General features: G+C 43.3%; 1 protein-coding gene and 1 pseudogene across 1 annotated transcript in view; one reads left to right on the plus strand and one right to left on the minus strand.

Moving 5' to 3' along the window:
* The window catches only part of LOC128409480 (zinc finger protein 157-like), a 218,717-nt gene that overhangs the window by 65,222 nt on the left and 133,718 nt on the right, over nt 1–19,777 (plus strand). The window lies entirely within an intron of this gene.
* Nucleotides 55–19,745, minus strand: LOC128408873 (zinc finger protein 420-like; annotated as a pseudogene).

A 19,777-nucleotide genomic window follows, 5' to 3' on the forward strand; every position in this document is an offset into this window, starting at 1 on the left:
TGATGTGGAATTGAGGATTGGAGTGATCATTCTGTGATATTGTGGCAAATACTGTATTTGAAAAAATGATTTTTTTAAAAAAAAGGTCTCGAATTTAATGCTTTGCATGCAGGAGGTACCAGGTGCAATCCTGGCAGACAAAGAGACCCCTGTTGGCATCCATGTCCCAGCCAAAATTGGAAAGTCAAACTAATGGAATATGCAGAAATGGTAAAATTGACATTGAAAATAAGAAGAAGAGATGACAATAAATTTAAGGAAGATTGGAAGGACTTTACTGCATATATGCAGAAGCAATGTACACAGGTTAATACATTAGCAGGATTCTAGAACTAGTAATGATATTATAAATGGACAATAAGTAATTTCAATGGTTTTTAAATTTTACAATGGACATGTGGGATGATGATAAATAATGGAACCAGGGAAGGGACATGGGGAATGTCATTTTTTCTATTTTTGTTTATGAATTTGTATGGTGGTTGTTTTCATTTTCTTATTTTTGAAAAATTAATAACATATAAAAAAGAGAAGCTATTGTAAAATAATGAATTTATAAAATATAAACTACTTAGGATAGTTTAAGGATTACTTTCCAGTCTTTCTGTGTTATCAGTGTCCATTTATTGCAACTATAAAAATGGAATTTATGCTTTTCTTATAACTGGGAGTTGGACTAGAAGACCTTGGACTCCCTTTCAACTCCACAGTTCTAGGATTCCAGAGCCAATCCTGCTTCCTAAACACCAGAGTTGTGCTCCACTTTTGTATACTAAGGTGTGAACACTGACTGAAGCTCTTCCCACACTCCATACATCTAAATGGTTTCTCCCCAGTGTGAAGTCGTTGATGTACAGTAAGTATTTCCCTATCCCTAAAGCTCTTTCCACACTCCATACATTTATATGGTTTTTCCACTTTGTGAGTTAGCTGATGATTTCTAAGGCTGCTACTATAAGTGAAACTTTTTCCGCACTCCATACATTTAAATGGTTTATCCCCTGTGTGAATTCGTTGATGTCTAGTAAAGTTTCCATTTTTACTGAAGCTCTTTCAGCACTACATACATTTAAAGGGCTTCTCCACTGTGTGAGATCGCTGGTGTCTTCTAAGAGTTCTACTATCACTGAAACCCTTCCCACAATCCATACATTTAAATGGCTTCTCTCCTGTATGAGTTCGTTGATGTGTTGCAAGAGCTCCACTCTGACTGAAACCCTTCCCACAAATACATTTAAATGGTTTACTCCCGGTGTGACTTTGTTGGTGCACAGTGAGTCTTCCACTACAAATGAAGCTCTTTCCACACTCCAAACATTTATATGGTTTCTCGCCTGTATGAGTTCGTTGATGTAGAGTAAGACTTCCACTGGCACTGAAGCACTTTCCACAAACCGTACATTTGTATGGTTTCTCACCTGTGTGAGTTCGTTGATGTCTAGTAAGTGTTCCATTGTGACTGAAACTCTGTCCACACTCTAAACATTTAAAGGGTTTCTCCCCTGTGTGAGTTCGTAGATGTATGGTCAGTTTTGAAGCTTCACTGAAGTTCTTTCCACACTCAATACATTTAAATGGTTTCTCCCCTGTATGAGTTCGTTGATGTGTTGCAAGAGCTCCACTATGACTGAAACCCTTCCCACACATACATTTAAATGGTTTCTCCCCGGTGTGACTTTGTTGGTGTAGAGTGAGTTTCCCACTACGAATGAAGCTCTTTCCACACTCCATACATTTATATGGTTTCTCCCCTGTGTGAGTCCGTTGATGATTTCTAAGCCCTCCACTCTCAGTGAAACTCTTTCCACAATCCATACATTTAAAGGGCTTCTCCCCTGTGTGAATTCGTTGATGTATAGTAAGTTTTCCACTCTCACTGAAGCTCTTTCCGCACTCCATACATTTAAAAGGTTTCTCCCCTGTGTGAGTTCGTAGATGTATAGTAAGGTGTGAACATTGTCTGAAGCTCTTTCCACACTCCATACATCTAAATGGTTTGTTCCCTGTGTGAATTTGTTGATGTACAGTAAGGTTTCCACTTTTACTGAAGCTCTTTCCGCACTCCATGCATTTAAAGGGTTTCTCTCCTGTGTTAGTTTGTAGATGGGTGCTAAGGTTTTCACTCACACTTAAGTACTTTGCAGATGGCCCTTTAATATTCTGATTGCCTCCTCCATCACCTGGTTTAAAGTGGGAGATAAGAAAATATTGTTAGGCATTTAAGGAAGATCAAACCTATCCATTCTTAAGGAAATCAGCCCTGAGTGCTCACTGGAAGGACAGATTGTGAAGCTGAGGCTCCAATACTTTGGCCACCTCATGAAAGAGAAGACTCCCTGGAAAAGACCCTGATGTTGGGAAAGATTGATGGCACAAGGAGAAGGGGACGACAGAGGACAAGATGGTTGGACAGTGTTCTTGAAGCTACGAACATGAGTTTGACCAAACTGCGGGGAAGACAGAAGTGCCTGGCGTGCTCTGGTCCAGGGGGTCACGAAGAGTCGGACATGACTAAACAACAACAATTTAAGGAAATGAACAAGAGAACTTAACACACAGCAAGACCAACCAGCACCTTCTCTTATTTTAACACTTCCAGCATCCCTCCCTCTTCTAAGTACTAAAGTTTCCGGAAAGGAAAGGAAATCTGAAAATAGCCTGAAGAACCCTTAGTATCCAGTTCTACCTTCAACTCCCATGTAGCACCGAACACCAAGAAAACCCTTCTATATACAGGTGAGGCATCTATGGCCCATTCTCCATCTCCACCCCCCCAAGTGAAAATACTTTGCATCTGTATTGGGTTTTCTCCTTCCTCTCTGATCTGCAATATCTTGCAGATACATTCCAACCCACTGTACACATCACCTAAACCTGCACCAGGATGCTGGAAAAGATGGGCCCTCGTTCTGATCCAAAAGGGCTCTTTTTGTATTCCTACACACTGAAAGGAGACATACAAAGGTACAGCCTCACAGCAAAGTGGAAGTATGTACCTCTCAATTGGTCCAGGACAACATCCCTGTATTTTTCTGTTCCAAGCGAGGAGGTGAGCTCAGATCTGAATATCAGAGTCTCTGCTATGTGGAATAAGTAAAGCAGAAGCGTTGTTTATGTCATATGTGACTGTAAAAGTATCCAAAATAACCATCTTTTGAAGCAGAGACAGCAAAGTATCTGGTGGCCCATTAAAAGCTAATAAATGACGTCGACCAAAAAACCTCTTTGTAGATTTTACAGGTTTTTGTGGGGAATTCATACCACAATATCAGCTTATGAAGTGTTTCCTACAGACAAAAGTACAGTGCTGTCAGGATTTACCATGCTCCTCTCATACCAAGAACTGCAAGCTGGCAGGTTTATTACTCTTAGATTTATTGAGTATTTACACAGTAGCTTCAGTCCGAGCCCTCGCAGCTCAGTCCTCTCCCAATGAGACAGTTGGACTCACTGGATGACACTGTTGACGCCAGCAGGATATTCTCCACCGGTTGACCCACCTCCTGTTGGGCTGGCGTTGCGCCTCTACTCTACACTTCTGCCTACTCTGAGGAGACTCGGGGACAGCTGGCCTTCCTCCTCCTCTTGAGCCGGATCTAACAGCGGCAGTTGCTCTGAAGCAGGCTCTGTCTGCCCTGTGCTGTCTTGGGAATTTATAGCCTGCATTCCAGGATGGGACAGACTTCCATCACTCTCAGTGTGAGCAGGATTCAAGCCTCTACCCTCCTTAGCCTGCCCAGCCTTCTTCCCTGGAGTCTACGCAGTTTCACTCTGGGAAGGGACGTCCCTGAGAAGTATTGCTATACACTACAATCTTCAGCATCAACTTCATTGGACTGGTCATGTTGTTCAGATGCCTGATTATTGCCTTCAAAACAACTATTCTATTGCCAACTTAAGAATGGAACTTAAGAATGGCCAACAAAAGAGGTTTCAAGATGGTCTCAAGGCAAATCTAGAAAAAAATGCAGTATAAGAACAGAAAATTGGGAAACACTGGCCAGCGAGTGCTCTGATTGGAAAATAACCCCAAAGTCTCATGAAATTCTAAGAGAAATAAAGTTTTATCAGAGACAGTATATGGAATTGATGAACCAGGAGATAGAATGGAAAATAAGGCAAATGAGACAAAAGACATTTGAATCGGCAGATAAATGTGGGAAACTTCTGGCATGGCAATTGAAGAAAAGACAAAAGTTGAATATGGTTACAAGCTTAGAGGTTGAAGGAAAGAACATTTCTAGACCAAATGAGATTAGAAACTGTTTTCAGAGTTATTTCAGAAAACTTTATGCATATGGGCCGGTGGATGAAAAAGAGATAGAAGAATTTCTCGGAAAATATGGACTACAAAAAATATCTGATCAAAGTAAAGTGATTTTAAACCAGAAAATAACTGAGCAAGAAATAGAGGGAGCCATTCAAAATATGAAATTGGGAAAATCTCCAGGACCAGATGGTTTGACTTCCAGATATTACAAAGTTTTGAAGGACTGGTTGATTCAACCGTTTAAGGAAGTCTGCAATGAAATTTTAGAGGGGAAGAAGGCACCCGAATCGTGGAAAGAAGCATATATTACACTTATACCAAAATCCGAGACTGAAAAGAACCAGATTAAGAACTACCGCCCTATATCATTGCTCAATGTGGATTACAAAATTTTTGCAGACATTTTGGCAAAAAGATTGAAGAGGGTTTTGGTGGGTGAGATTCATAAAGACCAGGCTGGCTTTCTCCCGGGAAGACACTTATCTGACAATGTGAGAAATATAATAGACATTATGGAGTTGCTCGAAAACAATATTAATACGAAGGCAGTATTAATATTTGTGGACGCTGAGAAAGCCTTTGACAATATCTCTTGGAGTTTTATGAAAAAGAATCTCAAAGGAATGGGGGTAGGCCAGAGTTTTGAGAATGGTATAGGTGCAATTTATTCTGAACAAAAAGCAAAACTAATTGTAAATAATGTGGTTACTGAGGAAATTGCTATTGAAAAAGGGACACGACAGGGGTGCCCAATATCCCCATTACTTTTCATATCTGTTCTGGAGGTGTTATTAAATATGATTAGAGGGGACCAGCTGGTTAAAGGGATTCAGGTCGGAGCTAAACAATATAAGTTGAGAGCGTTCGCAGATGATTTAGTTCTAACTTTGCAAGAGCCAGACACTAGTACTAAAAGAGTTTTGGAGATAATACAAGCCTTTGGTCGAGTAGCAGGTTTCAAGCTAAACAAACAAAAAACAAAGGTATTGGGGGAAAATCTAACAGTGGAGGAAAGAGAGAAGTTTCAGAGTGAAACTGGATTAATGGTAGCAAACAAAGGGAAATATCTGGGGGTTAATTTAACAACTAAGAATGTGAACTTATTTAAAGATAATTATGAGAAATGTTGGACAGAAATTAAGAAAGATTTAGAAATATGGTCGAATTTGAGACTTTCCTTGTTAGGCCGAATTGCTGTTATTAAGATGAATGTTTTGCCAAGAATGCTGTTTTTGTTTCAAACATTGCAGATTGTGGACAGAATGGACTGTTTCAAGAAGTGGCAGAAAGATATATCGAGATTTGTCTGGCAGGGCAAAAAGCCCAGAATAAAATTTAAGATATTAACTGATGCAAAAGAAAGAGGGGGGTTTGCCCTGCCGGACTTAAAACTGTACTATGAAGCAGCAGCTTTTTGCTGGCTGAAAGACTGGCTACTTCTTGAGAACACAGACATTTTGGATTTAGAAGGGTTCAATAATAGGTTTGGTTGGCATGCATATATATGGTATGACAAGGTAAAAATTCATAAAGGTTTCAAAAACCATATTGTTAGGAAAGCATTATACAATGTTTGGATTCGTTATAAAGATTTGTTGGAAAATAAAACCCCTAGGTGGTTGTCACCAATGGAGGCTAAGGAAGTGAAAAAACTTAATATGGAATCTAAATGGCCAAAATATTGGGAAATTATAGAACAAGAAGGTGGAAATGTGAAATTACAGAGTTATGAGAAACTGAAGTCTAAAGTAAGAGATTGGCTTCATTATTACCAGATAAATGAAGTTTTAAAACAGGACAGGAAAATCGGCTTCCAGGTGGAAAAGTCAAAGTTAGAAACAGAATTGTTAGAACCCAATACTAAGAATTTGTCAAGAATGTACAACTTGCTGTTGAAATGGAATACACAGGATGAAATGGTTAAATCAGCTATGATTAAATGGGCACAGGACATTGGTCATGACATTATGTTTGCTGACTGGGAACAGTTATGGACCACCGGTATAAAGTTCACGGCATGTAATGCCTTAAGAGAGAATATTATGAAAATGATTTATAGGTGGTACATGACCCCAGTCAAGCTTGCAAAAATTTATCATTTGCCCAATAACAAATGCTGGAAATGTAATGAAACTGAAGGTACTTTCTATCACCTTTGGTGGACGTGCCCAAGGATTAAGGTCTTCTGGGAAATGATTTATAATGAAATTAAGAAGGTGCTTAAGTGTACCTTTCATAAGAAACCAGAGGCTTTTCTCCTGGGCATGGTAGGCCAATTGGTGTCAAAGAAAGATAGGACGTTCTTTATGTATGCTACAACAGCAGCAAGAGTTTTACTAGCAAAGTATTGGAAGACACAAGAACTACCCACGCTGGAAGAGTGGCAGACGAAGGTGATTGACTACATGGGACTGGCAGAGATGACGGGCAGAATCCGTGACCAAGGGAGAGAGACGGTGGAAGAAGATTGGAAGAAATTTAAATTTTATCTTAAAAATTGTTGTAAAATTAGTGAGTGCTAAAATGTCATGGGTAAAGCATAGCAGATTTGCAGAGATTAATGATTGGACAAGAGGAAAGAAAAGGGTTAAAGAAAGGAATTTATAAGTAATTCAGATCAGGGGTTGCTGAAAAAGTTTAAAATAGGGATGCAGAAAAGGGAGGCATGGGGAAGTCGTTGAAATTGGGTACATGAAAAAATTCATGAAATTATACATGTTTCTATGTTTGTTTGTTTGTGTTTGTCGTTTGTAATGTCTTATATTATATGTTGAAAAGCCAATAAAATTTTTTTTTTAAAAAATGATTGGAAAATAACCTTTACCAAAGGCATCATGGACTTTGAAGAACCACAAACTCAGGCCAAAAGGGAGAAACAAGCTAAGAGGAAAGCATGTTTGGCAAACCCTCACCGTGATCAACTCCCACCTGGAAACCTATGTCCCCACTGCCAAAGGATGTGTGGATCCAGAATTGGACTCCACAGTACCTTACGGACACACCGTTAAGATCATGTTCATGGAAGACAATCTTATTCGGCTACGAGGAATCGCCAAAGAGGAAGACACGGCATTAATAAATGGTTCAAACAGCAGATTCCCAACTTCAACGTCGAACAGCCAAGAGGGGAAAAAATGTGCCCTTACCTAAAGAGGCCACCATCTCATAATTCTCCTCCATGACTTCCTTGTGCAGAGCTCTTTGGCCTGGATCCAGCAGAGCCCACTCCTCCTCCGTGAAAAACACAGCCACCTCCTCAAAGGTCAAGAGGGCCTGGAAGAAGAAGAGGAAGAAGACAGAGCTGCTCTTAGATGCCCATCATCCCCAGTAAACACAGAGGGAGGCTGGGTCGTCCCATCTGTGCCTCTTCCCTCCTCCCTGATTCCCCAAGGCTCTTTCCCTACCTGAAGAAGCTGCCTGGCTCCTCTTTCCACTCCATCTTTAAGAAGAGGCCGTTCAGAGGGGGTCTCAGAGGCCATTGCGCTGCCAGTGGAAAGGACAGAGGAGGAGGAGGCGTAAACTGGGCCTCTTCTGCGACCCTCTCAGTTGTTGCCACGATGCACTTCAATGCAGGGAGCAGCTCTTTTAGGAGAACAATGAAGAAATAATAATAGTAATAAAAATAATAAATTGAATTTATATACTGCCCTATACCCGGAGGTCTCAGGGCGGTGCACAAACAGATGGATTTAATTAGGGTGGGATACATTTACACAGATAGCATACCTGTTACAAACTGCAAATATTAATACTAATAAATTAATACAGTGCTCATAAATTCCAATTACAAAGGCAGGAAAGTGACAGGAACTTTATAATACTGTAAGCTGCCTCAGTCTTTGGTCTGTAAAGTTCTAGGATCAAATCCCAAACTCTTAATGAAGCTTTGCAGAAAGCATTACAGTCCCAAGAGGAAATCAGGAGAAGCCTCTCTTTGGAAAGAAAAAGCATGAAAAACTGTTCTCCCTTCTCCTTTCCCCAAGTCCAGCTGGGGAGGGGGCATTTATTTAATTCCTCCAATCTTTGCCATAAACATATTTAAAGGGCTCCTGAGACCTTGATCACTTTCAAATCCTGCCATCCATGGGCCCATTTCCCTTGCCAAGCAGGAGGGAAACTGACAAGGTGCTGTTTCATGCTTCAGGAAATGGAAAATGCGCCTCTTCCCTCCAGTTTTGGGACACAAAAGCAGCACAGCAAACCCTCCCCAACTGCACCCCCCAACATGGGAAACCCAACAAGGCTCTTTCCTTCGTGCCAAAGCAACCTCAGCCTGAAAGGGGAGCTGGGGGGGGGGGCAGACCGGCTCCCTGACGCAGGAGGCTAAGGGAGGGGGGGTGTTCCAGGCTGAGTGTGAAGAAATACGTAAAAATGGGTTAGGAGGCTGGGTCTAAGGGGGGGGATGTCACCTGGTGACTTGCAGTGCAGAGGTGCCAGCTCCCTGGGTCCCTGAGCACCCACCCAATTCCCCAGGAAGGGGTCGGGCACCCACAAATTTCGGTGCCACAGCCCCGGGGACCCACGGTCGTGGGGTGAAACTGGCACAACTGGTTCCCTGTTCCAATCAGGCTGGGCGGGGGGGTTCGGGTGGGGGGAGAGCCCTTCTCTAGTTCGTCTCGGGAAGCAAAATGTCTCCCCCACTTCGGAGTCTGGCTGATCTCTCCGCTTCCAAGAGGATCCCGCAATGCAAACCTTGTTTGGGGGAGAGGACGCCCCTCCCATCTGCAACCGATTGCACGTTGCCTCTCCTGGTTCCCAGAGGGAAAGGAGGGAGCCCTTCCTTGCTTTCATCCCCCCCCCCCAGCCTCCCTTCTGCCATGATTGTAGATTCAGGTGGAAGAAAAGCAAATTCTTCTCCCTCCCTGCACCTCAAATCCCCCCCCCCGAAATGTTGCACCTTTTCCCTCCTCCTTTGCAGACCTCCTTTTCTTCCGGGGATGTGCATGGAGACCCCACCCCCTCTAACATTGCCTCTACCCCCCCCGCCCTCCTCCGTCACTTCCTGCCTCTCTAGGAAGCGAGTTCATTGACCCAGGGGACCTAGAAATGTAGTGGGAAGGGACTCTCCCCCCCCCCCCCGCCAACATGCTTTGCATGCAGGAGATCCCAGGTGCAATCCTGGCAGGCAGAAAGACCCTGTTGGCATCCATCTGTCTGGGGAGGCGATGGAGGAGGGGGCCTTGGGGGGTGAAGTCCAACTCTGGGCAGTTTCCAGGACCTGGAAGGAGGAGCAGCTCCAGGTGAACTCTGCTTTCAGCCTCCTATACTGCCTGCTCTTTCTACAGATTTCTGAAAGATGGGCCAATTCCTCTCTCCCCAGGGAAATGACTCTCCTGAAACCACTGGCAATGCCCACATTTCCCTGTGCCACCTTCCTTCCCCATGTTGGTTCTTCCCCTCAGCACCTCCTTTATTCCAGCTGCCACCAGGGATTTTATGCACTTTGCTGTTAATGTAGCCATGAAAATGAAGGGAAGGTAAAACAATGAATTTATAAAATATAAACAACGTAGGATTTATAAAATATAAACAACGTAGGATATTTTAAGGATTACTTTCCAGTCTTTCTGTGTTTTCGTTGTTCCTTTATTGCAACTATAAAAATGTGATTTATGCTGCTGTAATAATAATAATAATAATAATAATAATAATAATTTATTTATTTATACCCTGCCCATCTGGCTGGGTCCCCCCAGCTACTCTGGGCGGCTTCCAACAAAACACTAAAATACAATAACCTATTAAACATTAAAAGCTTCCCTAATCAGGGCTGCCTTTAGATGTCTTCTAAAAGTTTGGTAGTTATTTTTCTCTTTGACAACTGGTGGCAGGGCATTCCACAGGGCAGGCGCCACTACCGAGAAGGCCCTCTGCCTGGTTTCCTGTAACTTGGCTTCTCGCAGCGAGGGAACCACCAGAAGGCCCTCAGCACTGGACCTCAGTGTCCTGGCAGAAACTGGGAGTTGGACTAGAAGACCTTGGACTCCCTTTCAACTCCACAGTTCTAGGATTCCAGAGCCAATCCTGCTTCCTAAACACCACTGTTGTGCTCCACTTTCCCCAACTCTGCATTCCCAATTCTCTCTGCCAAAGACCAAATATCAACGGACTCTCAGCACATGTTGACACTCAGTGAGCCCTCGAGTCACATTCTGCACATCGCTAACAGTACATTGCATCTTTCATATACAGTGGTACCTCAGGTTAAGTACTTAATTCATTCCGGAGGTCCGTTCTTAACCTGAAACTGTTCTTAACCTGAAGCACAACTTTAGCTAATGGGGCCGATTTCTGTTCTCATCCTGAAGCAAAGTTCTTAACCTGAGGTACTATTTCTGGGTTAGTGGAGTCTGTAACCTGAAACATATGTAACCTGAGGTACCACTGTATGAGACATTACCTTCATTGCCTTAATACATGTATGTACAACTTTCCATACAAACATCAGAAAATCAAAATTACTCCATGCATTTACAATTGATTTTTCCTTATACGAGTTTGCTGATATGAGGGACAAAGTGAACTCTGTGGGAAAAACATGGCACTCTCCATAAAATTAAATGGGTTCTCCCCCATAACAGTATGTAAGTGCTTATTCAGAACTTAATTATAACTGAAATACTTTCCACACTCCTTCCATTTAAACAGTTGCTTCTCTGTGAGATCTTTGATGTCTTCTAAGAGTTCCATTTCCACTGAAGCCCTTTCCATACTCTATACATTTAAATGGTTTCTCCCCAGTATTAGTTCGTTGATGTCTTGTCAGAGCTCCATTCCAATTAAAGCACTTCCCACAATTCATACATTTAAATGGTTTCTCCCCTGTGTGAGTTCGTTGAGGTGTAGTAAGGCTTGCACTCTGACTTAAGCTAATTCCACACACCATACATCTAAATCAGGCATGTCCAAAGTCCATTTTGGGGGCCTAATCAGGCCTGTCAGTTGGTTTATTCCGGCCCCTGTGGCAGTTTATTTCCTGGGGTAAAATCCTCAAAAACCTTAGGGGGAAGTCCCGCCAGAAGCTCAACAACTTCAGTCCTAAAAAAAAACCTTTGGTCGGCTCTCACGCATGTTCACTTCATCAAATCTGGCCCTCTTTGAAAAAAGTTTGGACACCCCTGATCTAAATGGTTTCTCCCCTGTGTGAATTCGTTTATATTAGATAAGTCTTCCATTTTTACTGAAGCTCTTTCAGCACTACATACATTTAAAGGGCTTCTCCACTGTGTGAGATCGCTGGTGTCTTCTAAGAGTTCTACTATCACTGAAACCCTTCCCACAATCCATACATTTAAATGGCTTCTCTCCTGTATGAGTTCGTTGATGTGTTGCAAGAGCTCCACTCTGACTGAAACCCTTCCCACAAATACATTTAAATGGTTTACTCCCGGTGTGACTTTGTTGGTGCACAGTGAGTCTTCCACTACAAATGAAGCTCTTTCCACGCTCCAAACATTTATATGGTTTCTCGCCTGTATGAGTTCGTTGATGTAGAGTAAGACTTCCACTGGCACTGAAGCACTTTCCACAAACCGTACGTTTGTATGGTTTCTCACCTGTGTGAGTTCGTTGATGTCTAGTAAGTGTTCCACTGTGACTGAAACTCTGTCCACACTCTAAACATTTAAAGGGTTTCTCCCCTGTGTGAGTTCGTAGATGTATGGTCAGTTTTGAAGCTTCACTGAAGTTCTTTCCACACTCAATACATTTAAATGGTTTCTCCCCTGTGTGAGTTCGTTGATGTATAGTAAGGTATGAACACTGCCTGAAACCCTTCCCACACTCAATACATTTAAATGGTTTCTCCCCTGTGTGAGTTCGTTGATGTATAGTAAGGTATGAACACTGCCTGAAACACTTCCCACACTCCATACATTTAAATGGTTTCTCACCAGTGTGAGTTCGTTGATGTAAGGTAAGACTTCCATTTTCACTGAAGGTCTTTCCACACTCCATACATTTATAGGGTTTCTCCCCTGTGTGAGTCCGTTGATGATTTCTAAGCCCTCCACTCTCAGTGAAACTCTTTCCACAATCCATACATTTAAAGGGCTTCTCCCCTGTGTGAATTCGTTGATGTATAGTAAGTTTTCCACTCTCACTGAAGCTCTTTCCGCACTCCATACATTTAAAAGGTTTCTCCCCTGTGTGAGTTCGTAGATGTGTAGTAAGGTGTGAACATTGTCTGAAGCTCTTTCCACACTCCATACATCTAAATGGTTTGTTCCCTGTGTGAATTCGTTGATGTACAGTAAGGTTTCCATTTCTACTGAAGCTCTTTCCGCACTCCATGCATTTAAAGGGTTTCTCTCCTGTGTTAGTTTGTAGATGGGTGCTAAGGTGTTCACTCACACTTAAGTACTTTGCAGATGGCCCTTTAATATTCTGATTGCCTCCTCCATCACCTGGTTTAAAGTGGGAGATAAGAAAATATTGTTAGGCATTTAAGGAAGATCAAACCTATCCATTCTGAAGGAAATCAGCCCTGAGTGCTCACTGGAAGGACAGATTGTGAAGCTGAGGCTCCAATACTTTGGCCACCTCATGAAAGAGAAGACTCCCTGGAAAAGACCCTGATGTTGGGAAAGATTGATGGCACAAGGAGAAGGGGACGACAGAGGACAAGATGGTTGGACAGTGTTCTTGAAGCTACGAACATGAGTTTGACCAAACTGCGGGGAAGACAGAAGTGCCTGGCGTGCTCTGGTCCAGGGGGTCACGAAGAGTCGGACACGACTAAACAACAACAACAATTTAAGGAAATGAACAAGAGAACTTAACACACAGCAAGACCAACCAGCACCTTCTCTTATTTTAACACTTCCAGCATCCCTCCCTCTTCTATGTACTAAAATTTCCGGAAAGGAAAGGAAATCTGAAAATAGCCTGAAGAACCCTTAGTATCCAGTTCTACCTTCAACTCCCATGTAGCACCGAACACCAAGAAAACCCTTCTATATACAGGTGAGGCATCTATGGCCCATTCTCCATCTCCACCCCCCCAAAGTGAAAATACTTTGCATCTGTATTGGGTTTTCTCCTTCCTCTCTGATCTGCAATCTCTTGCAGATACATTCCAACCCACTGTACACATCACCTAAACCTGCACCAGGATGCTGGAAAAGATGGGCCCTCGTTCTGATCCAAAAGGGCTCTTTTTGTATTCCTACACACTGAAAGGAGACAGACAAAGGTACAGCCTCACAGCAAAGTGGAAGTATGTACCTCTCAATTGGTCCAGGACAACATCCCTGTATTTTTCTGTTCCAAGCGAGGAGGTGAGCTCAGATCTGAATATCAGAGTCTCTGCTATGTGGAATAAGTAAAGCAGAAGCGTTGTTTATGTCATACGTGACTGTAAAAGTATCCAAAATAACCATCTTTTGAAGCAGAGACAGCAAAGTATCTGGTGGCCCATTAAAAGCTAATAAATGACGTCGACCAAAAAACCTCTTTGTAGATTTTACAGGTTTTTGTGGGGAATTCATACCACAATATCAGCTTATGAAGAGTTTCCTACAGACAAAAGTACAGTGCTGTCAGGATTTACCATGCTCCTCTCATACCAAGAACTGCAAGCTGGCAGGTTTATTACTCTTAGATTTATTGAGTATTTACACAGTAGCTTCAGTCCGAGCCCTCGCAGCTCAGTCCTCTCCCAATGAGACAGTTGGACTCACTGGATGACACTGTTGACGCCAGCAGGATATTCTCCACCGGTTGACCCACCTCCTGTTGGGCTGGCGTTGCGCCTCTACTCTACACTTCTGCCTACTCTGAGGAGACTCGGGGACAGCTGGCCTTCCTCCTCCTCTAACAGCGGCAGTTGCTCTGAAGCAGGCTCTATCTGCCCTGTGCTGTCTTGGGAATTTATAGCCTGCATTCCAGGATGGGACAGACTTCCATCGCTCTCAGTGTGAGCAGGATTCAAGCCTCTACCCTCCTTAGCCTGCCCAGCCTTCTTCCCTGGAGTCTACGCAGTTTCACTCTGGGAAGGGACATCCCTGAGAAGTATTGCTATACACTACAATCTTCAGCATCAACTTCATTGGACTGGTCATGTTGTTCAGATGCCTGATTATTGCCTTCAAAACAACTATTCTATTGCCAACTTAAGAATGGAACTTAAGAATGGACAACAAAAGAGGTTTCAAGATGGTCTCAAGGCAAATCTAAAAAAAAATGCAGTATAAGAACAGAAAATTGGGAAACACTGGCCAGCGAGTGCTCTGATTGGAAAATAACCTTTACCAAAGGCATCATGGACTTTGAAGAACCACAAACTCAGGCCAAAAGGGAGAAACAAGCTAAGAGGAAAGCATGTTTGGCAAACCCTCACCGTGATCAACTCCCACCTGGAAACCTATGTCCCCACTGCCAAAGGATGTGTGGATCCAGAATTGGACTCCACAGTCCCTTACGGACACACCGTTAAGATCATGTTCATGGAAGACAATCTTACTCGGCTACAAGGGGTCACCAAAGAGGAAGACACGGCATTAATAAATGGTTCAAACAGCAGTTTCCCAACTTCAACGTCGAACAGCCAAGAGGGGGAAAAATGTGCCCTTACCTAGAGAGGCCACCATCTCATAATTCTCCTCCATGACTTTCTTGTGCAGAGCTCTTTGGCCTGGATCCAGCAGAGCCCACTCCTCCTCCGTGAAAAACACAGCCACCTCCTCAAAGGTCAAGAGGGCCTGGAAGAAGAAGAGGAAGAAGACAGAGCTGCTCTTAGATCCCCATCAACCCCACTCAACACAGAGGGAGGCTGGGTGGTCCCATCTGTGCCTCTTCCCTCCTACCTGATTCCCCAATGCTCTTTCCCTACCTGAGGAAACTGCCTGGCTCCTCTTTCCACTCCACCTGTAAGAAGAGGCCATTCAGAGGGGGGCTCGGAGGCCATTGCGTTGGCAGTGGAAAGGACAGAGGAGGAGGAGGCGGCGTAAACTGGGCCACTTCCAGGACTCTCTCAGCTGTTGCCACGATGCCCTTCAATTCAGGGAACAGCTCTGAAAAATGCAGAAATTATTATTATTATTGACTGAATTTATGTACTGCCCTAGACTACGAGGTCTGAGAGTGGTTCATAGAAAGGCAGATTTAATTAGGATGGGAGACATTTACACAGATAGCATACCTTTTACAAATACCATTGCAGATGACCTAGTTTTGACGTTACAGGAGCCAGAGTCTAGTACGAAAAGAGTATTAGAACTGATTCAAGAATTTGGTCATGTGGCAGGATTTAAGCTGAACAAGTGAAAAACTAAAGTTCTGGAGAAAAAATTAACACCGATTGAGAAAGAGAGGTTTCAGAAGGAGACAGGTTTAACATTAGTTAAGAAAGTAAAATATCTGGGGGTTAATATGACTGCCAAGAACTTAAACTTATTTAAAGATAACTATGAGAAATGTTGGACAGAAGTGAAAAAAGACTTAGAAATATTGTCAAATTTGAAGCTTTCCTTGTTGGGTCGAATTGCAGCTATAAAGATGAATGTATTGCCAAAAATGTTATTTTTGTTTCAATCATTGCAAATTTTGGACAAGATGGACTGTTTCAAGAAGTGGCAGAGAGATATTTCTAGATTTGTCTGGCAGGGCAAGAAGCCCAGAATAAAATTTAAAATATTAACTGACGCAAAGGAAAGAGACGGATTTGCCCTGCCAGACCTTAAACTTTACTATGAATCAGCAGCATTCTGCTGGTTGAAAGATTGGCTGCTTCTTGAGAACACAGACATTTTGGACTTAGAAGGTTTTAATAATGTTTGTTTTTTTGGTTTTTTTTTATCACTGCAGATGGTGACAGCAGCCACGAAATTAAGAGACGCCTGCTACCTGGGAGAAAAGCAATGACCAACCTAGACAGCATCTTAAAAAGTAGAGACATCACCTTGCCAACAAAGGTCCGTATAGTTAAAGCTATGGTTTTCCCAGTAGTGATGTATGGAAGTGAGAGCTGGACCATAAAGAAGGCTGATCGCCGAAGAATTGATGCTTTTGAATTATGGTGCTGGAGGAGACTCTTGAGAGTCCCATGGACTGCAAGAAGATCAAACCTCTCCATTCTGAAGGAAATCAGCCCTGAGTGCTCACTGGAAGGACAGATCGTGAAGCTGAGGCTCCAATACTTTGGCCACCTCATGAGAAGAGAAGACTCCCTGGGAAAGACCCTGATGTTGGGAAAGATGGAGGGCACAAGGAGAAGGGGACGACAGAGGACGAGATGGTTGGATAGTGTCTTCGAAGCTACAAACATGAGTCTGAACAAACTGCGGGAGGCAGTGGAAGACAGGAGTGCCTGGCGTGCTCTGGTCCATGGGGTCACGAAGAGTCAGACACGACTAAACAACAACAATAATGTTTTTGGGTGGCATGCATATTTGTGGTACAACAAGGTTAAAGCACATAAAGCATTTAAAAACCATATTGTCAGGAAAGCATTGTTTAATGTCTGGATAAGATATAAAGACGTACCGTATTTTTCGTTCTATAGGGCACACCGGCCCATAGGACGCACCTCGGTTTTTTTTGGGGGGGGGGGAATGAATAAAAAAAATTTATTCCCCCCCCAAGCCGCGGCTGCCGCCCCAAGCCTTGCGAACACTCGCCCGAAGCACGGGAGCCCTCCAGAGGGCTCCCCGTGCTTCGGGTGACAGGCTGCCGCCCCAAGCCTTGCGCGCCCGTCGGGACCTCCCGCCCGGCGCGCAAGGCTTGCAGACACTAGCCCGAAGCACGGAGAGCCCTCCGGAAGGCTCCCCGTGCTTCGGGCGACAGGCTGGCGCCCCAAGCCTCGCGCGCTCGGCGGGACCTCCCGCCGGGCGTGCAAGGCTTGCAGACACTCGCCCGAAGCACGGAGAGCCCTCCGGAGGGCTCCGCGTGCTTCGGGTGACAGGCTGCCGCCCCAAGCCTCGCGCGCCCGTCGGGACCTCCCGCCGGACGCGCAAGGCTTGCAGACACTCGCCCGAAGCACGGAGAGCCCTCCGGAGGGCTCCCCGTGCTTCGGGCGACAGGCTGCTGCCCCAAGCCTCACGCGCTCGGCGGGACCTCCCGCCGGGTGCGCAAGGCTTGCGGACACTCGCAGGGGCTGCAGGCTGCTGCCCGCAAGCCTTGTGAGCCCGCGGGAACTCCCGCCGGGCTTGCAAGGCTTGCGGATAGCTTCCTGAAGCCTGGAGAGCGAGAGGGGTCGGTGCGCACCGATGCCTCTCGCTATCCAGGCTTCAGCGAAAGCCTGCATTCGCACCATAGGACGCACACACATTTCCCCTTCATTTTTGGAGGGGGAAAAGTGCGTCCTATGGTGCGAAAAATACGGTACTTGAAAATAAAACCCCAAGGTGGTTGTCACCAATGGAAGCAAAGGCTCAGAAAAAGCTCAATATGGAGGCCAAGTGGCCGAAATATTGGGAAATATTGGAACAAGAAGGAGACAAATTGAAATTGCAGAGTTTTGAGAAATTAAAAGATAAAGTGCGAGACTGGCTTCATTATTATCAAATAAGAGAAGCCTATAATTTGGACAAAAAATTGGCTTCCAGGTGGAAAAATCAAAATTGGAAATAGAACTGTTAGATCCCAAAACTAAGATACTTTCAAGAATGTATAACTTGCTGTTAAAATGGAATACACAGGATGAAACGGTTAAATCTGCTATGATTAAATGGGCACAAGATGTTGGACATAACATTATGTTTGCTGACTGGGAACAGTTGTGGACCACCGGTATGAAATTTACGGCATGTAATGCCTTAAGAGAGAATATTATGAAAATGATATACAGGTGGTACATGACACCAGTCAAGCTTGCAAAAATATATCATTTGCCCGATAACAAATGTTGGAAATGTAAAGAAAATGAAGGTACATTCTTTCACCTTTGGTAGACGTGCCCAAAGATTAAGGCTTTCTGGGAGATGATCTATAATGAAATGAAAAAGGTATTTAAATATACCTTTCTGAAGAAACCAGAGGCCTTTCTCCTGGGCATAGTCGGCCAATTGGTGCCAAAGAAGGATAGAACTTTCTTCATGTATGCAACAACAGCAGCAAGAATACTTATTGCAAAGTATTGGAAGACGCAAGATTTACCCACCCTGGAAGAGTGGCAGGTGAAGGTGATGGACTATATGGAATTGGCGGAAATGACTGGCAGAATCCGAGACCTGGGAGAAGAGTTGGTGGAAGAAGACTGGAAGAAATTTAAAGACTATCTGCAGAAACACTGTAAAATTAATGTATGTTAAAATGATGTTGGATTGAAAACAAGTGGCATTAGCAACAAAGTTAATAAGAATATGCAAAAATGGATTGATAATGGATGAAAATATAGAGTTATAATATGTTGATATAGAGTTAAGATAAATGAAAGAGGGTAAGGATTTGCTGAATTGATTATGTAAATGGGAATACAAAAAGGGGAGGTGTGAGGAGGTCAAGAAAACAAGCAAATGAGCTTAAAGATATCAAAAAATGGATTTGTTTTTAATTTTTTCCTATCTATTTTTTTTGTATTTTCTTTTTTTTCTATGTATTTTTGTATTTTTTGTATTTTTCCTTATTTTTTCTTTTTTTTGCTTTTTTTATTCTGTAAATCTCTGTTTTTTGTAAAACCCTAATAAATATTTTATAAAAAAAATACAAATTACAAATACCAATTCTAAAAAATTAATACTCATAAATTCTAATTACAAATGCAAAATAGAAACACATATTATGAAAAATATATGAAATAGTGAAAGAAATGCACCATGTACCCCAAATTTGGGATTGTTAACAATTTTCATTGATTAAAATGCTGATTGGAGATATCAGGAAATCATCCTCTATGTTTTAATAGCTGTTCAGAAACTCATTGCTCAAAACTGGAAAGCTCTGGAACACTTGAGATTTTCACACCAGAAATAGAAAGTACTGAATCTTGGAGTAAGAACTGGAAAAACGTACTCCTTTCCACAGGAACTTTATAATACTATAAGCTGCCTCAGTCTTTAGGGGACATTCAGCTTCGGTTTGGAAAGTTCTAGGATCAAATCCAAAACTCCTAATGAAGCTTCGCAGAAAGCCTTACGGTCAGTAGCAGACGTCGCTTTTCCTTTCCTCCGAACAGCCACCCAGGAAACCAGTTTCTGACCTTTTGATACATTTAGAATAAAGAAAATAAGGGAAACTCCTAAATTATGGGCAGAATTTGCAGTCAGAGGAAAGCCAACATCTGGAGGGCACCAGGGTGAAGAAGCTCCATCCAAGGGGAGAGGAAATATTTAGAGCACTCTATGCGCTAACATGGAGTGTAGTTTAGGGGACAGAAATAGGAAGTTCAGTGGCTTATGGCCCCCTAGTCCTTCCTCTTAGGAACCTGTGTGTGTGTGTGTGTGTCCTTTTATCTTCCCTACACTGGGAGGAAGGACAGGAGGAGAAATAATCAGGGGGTCCAAACTGGGCACAGGGCATCCCTCCTGAGCACGGGGAAGGGAGACCCTGGTGGAAGCCCAGCACCCAAAC

The sequence above is a fragment of the Podarcis raffonei genome, chromosome 2 (assembly GCF_027172205.1).
Source record: "Podarcis raffonei isolate rPodRaf1 chromosome 2, rPodRaf1.pri, whole genome shotgun sequence".
Taxonomy (NCBI): domain Eukaryota; kingdom Metazoa; phylum Chordata; class Lepidosauria; order Squamata; family Lacertidae; genus Podarcis; species Podarcis raffonei.